Below are 6000 nucleotides of genomic sequence, written 5' to 3' on the forward strand. Positions count from 1 at the left end.
AGAACTTCAGAGTGAAATTCTGGAATTGGATAGCTCACCAGTCAAATAGAAGTAAGGACCTTATTAGTGACTCTAGCTTGCTCGGTTCCCCAAGTAATAAGACATTTACCGGAAAAGCCCCTTGAATGTGGTGGATCTGCAGGTTCAGATGGAAGGGGTTGCATTGACTAATATCTCCAACATTTGAGCAATATGGTGGAAATGGTCACTGTAAAACCATGGAGTGGGCTGGTTGTCGCTAAATGCCAACAGAGCACTAGAAGAAAATGGTGGTCTCAGAACAGCCAACTGATGTGGGAGCCAGCTGGCTTCTATGGCAATGCTTAGAGGTCTGTGTAATCTGTGGCCAGAAGGAAGATCAAGATCTGTGGGTGGAGCATAACAGAGAAACAAGGTGACAGATTTCACAGCCCTAGTGTCTCTGACGCCAAAGTCAGGCTGTGATAGAGAGGGCATAGGACCTGGGACTTGGCATGGCCGCATCTAGCTGCATACACTTAACCTGTAACTCTGATTCCCTAGGACCTCTGGGTCAAGGGGCTTCCTCCTTCCTACACATCTGGAGCTTCCAACTTCATCTGGAGACATGGCAGAGATCTCACCCAAAGGCTGGTTCAGAATTATGCTTGCCTTACTCAAGAAATGTCCCATATCCCATCATTTGTTTTGGACTAATAAGAAAAATCAAGTCTCAAAGTGTCCTGACATGAGTACTGTCTCTGGATGACAGGAGGAATGACCAAACAGGACCTAGGAGTTCACGTGTGTCTTGAGGGTGTTGGATCAAGAAGAGGGTAAAAGGGGGTGCCTGGGTGGCTCAGTGGGTTAAGCCACTGCCTTCAGCTTGGGTCATGATCTCAGGGTCCTGGGATCCAGTCCCGCATTGGGCTCTCTGCTCAGTGGGGAGCCTACTTCCCTCTCTTTGCCTGCCTCTCTGCCTACTTGTGACCTCTATCTCTGCCAAATAAATAAATAAAATCTTTAAAAAAAAAAAAAAGGAAAGAAGAGAGTAAAAGGCCAGATGGAGAGAGTTTATTGATCCTGGTGCAGTGCCCCCATGATTAAGACAACTAGAATTGGTCTTAATGGGATGGTGCTTGAAACTTGGATAAATGGGACCCTAGTGTCAAAACAATGGGAGGCTCTGGAACCTCCTTGCCCTTGAGGAACAGGGTAAAAATGATCAGAGAGAGGTGTTCATGTTACAATGGACTTATTATAAAGGTCCAGAGAAACACCAGTGGACTGTTTTCCACAGGGCTCAGATGACACTCTCTTCATAAAATGAAGTTGATGGGAGGGGCTGCCACTCTGGAAACACTCAGTGGTGGCTATCCTCCACAGACTGGAGTTCATGGTAGGGATACTGCCATAGAATTAGACTAATCCATTTCAATGAGTATGGTGGGAGTCCCAGTGGCAGCACCAAAGCACAGAGACCAGATGAAGTTACTTACCATGAAGGGAGTGAGATGCCCCTCCCAGATTTCCTTCCAGAACACCTTGGGGGAGGGCTGAGCAATGAAAATTGAAGGATAGCCCTCAGCTGTTTCATCCAGGCTCTGGCTGGGTTACAAGTGATGGACCACTCCTTCTCGCATGGACACCCTAATGGGCAACTTTTGCTTGGGGACTCCCCATGAATGTGGATAAGATTTTCTTAGAACTTCCACCTGAGACCCTTCTTCACCATTCCTTCTTTCCCTTTCTCCTTTCTCAGGTCTCAGATCAGTAGTATGGTCTGAGGTCTATCCCTACCAATTCTTGTTCCTTTCCCCTTTCAGCTATTTGCCCTAAAAACTCTCATACATGTCTAATCCCAGCTTGGTGTCTAACCATCAGAAGACTCAAACTGACACAGGCAGAAAAGTTGAGACGGCAACCAAGAGACTCTGGTCCACAGGGACATGTATAAATGAGTAATAGACCATGGTACATTGAGGTATCAGATGTAGGGGCAGTCACATATGGCTTGACTAGTGATCGCAAGTGGGTGAGTCACACCAGTGATTCAGCCACACTAATGGAGAGTCACGAGCCCTTCCCAGTTTCCAGATATAAACTATTCTCAGATCCAGAATAAATCAATAGGAAAACCAGGTGTACTTGAAGGAGGACCTTACAATATTTCAGAAATCCTTCCCCAAGGAGACCCTCTCATTATTTACCCAATAACTGACAGGAAATGGGAATGAATATCCAGATACTTTTGAGGGCTGTTGACACAGGTTCTGAGGTGATACAGAAGGCAGGGGGAAAAAGAAGAAAGGAAGAAAAAAAAGTCATCCTGTTCGTTTGCAGGTAACTACAATACAGAAGACTGGTGATTAATAGATTCCTCCCCCATGTCAGTTTCACACTGTGTCCAGTGGATCTGCAGAACTGGCTGGTGATAATTTCCTGTTTCTGGATATATACAAAGTCAATCATAGGTCATCAAAAAACAATGTGGGGGCACCAGGATGGCTCAGTCAGTTGGGCGTCCAAATCTTGGTTTCAGCTCAGGTCATGATCTTGGGGTTGTGTGGTCAACCAAAACCTGTGTGGGGATTTGGAGTTGGTGCAGAAACGGCTTGAGATTCTCTGTCTCTCCTTCTTCATCTGCCCCTTCCCCTGCTCTCTCTTTCTCTAAATAAATAAAAATAAAATCTTTCTTAAAACAAACAAACAGGGGAGCCTGGGTGGCTCAGTTGTTAAGTGTCTGCCTTCAGCTCAGGTCAGGATCCCAGGGTCCTGGGATCAAGTCCCATGTCAGGCTCCCGGCTTAGCTAGGAGCCCGTTTCTGCCTTTTCCACTTCCTGTTTGTGTTCCCTCTCTCACTGTCTCTGTCAAATACATAAATAAAATCTTAAAACAAATAAACAGACAAACAAAACAAAACAAACAAAAAACAACAATAACAAAAACCAATAAGGCACTCTAGGTGGAATGGCAGAATATGTTCCCACCCCCAAAACTTGAAGAAGATGTGGTGATCCCCATCTTTTAAATCATTCATCTGGTCCCTGGAAATTCTACTTAGGTCAAGGCTGAGAATGGTGGTAAATTTAATCAAGCGGTAACCCCAGTTGTTCCAGATGTGGTATCATTACTAAGACAGATCAACGAGGCACTTGCTGTGTGAAATTTTTTTTTTAAACATCTGGTATACTGAGATATAATTTAGATATATGAAAATGCATCTTCTTTAGTGTACAGTTCAGAGTTTGAAATACATGCATTCAGTCTTGTAGCCACTCACTGCTGCAATCAAAATATAGAATAGTTCATCACCCCTAAAAACCCGTCATGCTCCTTTGTCATCACCCCATCCTTCCACCTGCAAACCTTAGCAACCAACTGGTCTGTCTCTTTTTTTTTTTAATCCCCATAGTTTTGCATTTTTAGAGTGTCATGTAAATGGAATCATACAATATGTAGCTGGCTTCTTTCACGTAGCCTTTTTTTTTTTTTTTTAAACTGGCTTCTTTTTTTATACTGGCTTCTTTCACATAGCCTGCTGCACTTGAGACAATCCATGTCTTGCGTATATCAGCGGTCATTCATTACTTTGTGCGGCTGAGTTATTATTCCATTGTGTGAGTGCTCCAGCTTGTTTATCCATTCACCGATCAAAGGACAATTCTATTAGCAGGTTTTGGTGATTATGAATAAAGCCACTAGAAACATTTGTGTGAAAATATGTCTTCTCTTCCCTTGGGTAAATACCTAAAAGTGAGATTGTTGAGTCGTAAGTAAGTGTACATTTAACTTTATATGAAACTGCCAGACTGTTTCCCAAAGTAGCCATATCATCACGCAATGCCTTCAGTAACGTGTGAGTGTTCTAGTTGATCCACATCCTTTAAGGAGTTAGCATCGTTAGATTTTTTTTATTTTAGTAGTTCTAACAGATGCGTAGTGTTATCTTGTTGTGGTTTTAATTTGTGGCTTTCGGTTTTGTTTTGTTTTGTTTTAAGTAGGCTCCACACCCTGCGTAGAGTCCAACATGGGGCTTGAACTCTCAACCCTGAGATCAAGACCTGAGCTGAGATCAAGAGTCACACACTTAACTGACTGAGCCATCCAGGCGCCCCTAATCTGTGGTTCTAATTCTCTAATGATTGACAATGTTAAGCATCTTTTCATGTACTTACTTGCCTTCCATATATCTTCTTTAGTGAAGTATCTGTTCAGAACTTTTCCCTTATTAAAATTGAATGGATTGTTTTCTCATTATTGAGTTTTGAGAGTTCTTTGTGTATTCTTTATGTATTACATATTTTGCAAATATTTTCTCCCAGTCTGGGGCTTGTATTTGAATTTTCTTAACAGTGTCTTTTGAAGAGCAGACATGTTTTTCATTTTTATGAAGCTATCTACCTGTTATTTTATGGACAGACAGTACTTTTGCTGTTACATTTAAGAAGTCTTTGCCTAACTCGAGGTCATAAAGATTTTCTACTAAAAGTTTTATGGTTTTAGGATTTCTACTTAGGACCATGGGATATTTTGAAATAATTTTTGGATATGATGCTACCCAAATGTTTGTCAATGAGAGAATGGTTATACAAATGTGGTAATCCATTCCATAGAATATTATGCAGCCATAAAAGAGAATGAACTATTGATACATGCAACAAATTGGATGAACTTCAAGGGAATCATGTTGAATGGAAAAAGCCAGTCTCAAAAGGTTACCTACTATGGTTCTATTTCTATGACATTCTTAAAAGGACAAAGTTAAAGAGATGGAGGACAGAATGATGCTTGCAGGGGTTAGGGATGGGAGGAATGAGGGGATGGATGTGGCTATAAGGGGGTAGCATGAAGGAGCCTGTGGTAGAGATGGTAGATGGTGGATGGTAGATGGTAAAGCTAAATATCTTGCTTGGTGGTGATCGTGCAAAGATACACACGTGGTAACATGGGCGCGCACACACAACACGCACACGCATACACAAATGAGTGCAGGTAGAATTGGAAAAAATGGAATAAGCTCCAGATTATACTAATGTCAATTTCCTGGTGTTAATGCTGTACTATAATTATGCAAGATGCTAACACTGGAGGAAGCTGGGGAAAATGTGCATAGACCATCCTTGTACATTACTTTGCAACTTCATGTAAATCTATAATTATTTCAAAATTAAAAATTTGGAAAAATTCAGTTGCAGTTGTCTTGACACGTTCTCCTAAAAAGCCACAATATCTTGATCCCATCTAAATTATTATAATCCCGTAATAGTTAATAGCTGCTTCACAGTCAAATTTCCACAATGGTTCATAAGATGGCTTTTATTTATAGTTACTACTTTTTGTTTGGTTTGGTCTCCTGAGAAGATCTAATCTGTATAAACTGTGTTCTTGTTACTTGTTAGATCTCTCCAGATTCTTTTCATCTGTAAGGGTCTACACCTTTTCTTTCCTGATATTCACTTTTCGAAGCGTCCATGCCAATTTTCTTTTCCAGCATTCTGCAGTCTGTGTTTGTCTGGCTATTTTCCTGGGGCCCTTGCTTTCCCTGAGAACTGAGAACGACTTGCAATGGATTTAAACACCTCAAATATGCTTACACACATGGGCTTATCATGACACTAGCAAATCAATGTTGGAAGAAGCTGGCACACTGACTTGTTACTATTGACAGTCGGTAAATAAGAGAATAAGAGGGAAAAAGATCAAACATTTATCTTGCTTTTTACCTTACACATAGCTCCTCTGGGGACTGAATCACTGATGAGGGGAAGTTTTCTTACCAAAGTCAAGGAGGAACGCAGGAATGCAGGAATGAGAACTTCCCTGGCTTGCATCCAGTAATGAACCAATGGATTAGGGCATTGTGCTTACATCACAATTTAGAATGGAATACAAGGGCCCCCACTCCATATCCTGATGGGTGTCCTCGTGTTAACTCCACCCTCCCCCTTGTTATGTGGAGCCATCTCCCTCAGTTCATTTTGCCAAACCATGTCAAGGCCACACTGGCCTTCTGTATGCTCCAAGAGCCCCTTGCATTTT

This window comes from Mustela nigripes, chromosome 8 (assembly GCF_022355385.1).
Source record: "Mustela nigripes isolate SB6536 chromosome 8, MUSNIG.SB6536, whole genome shotgun sequence".
NCBI lineage: Eukaryota > Metazoa > Chordata > Mammalia > Carnivora > Mustelidae > Mustela > Mustela nigripes.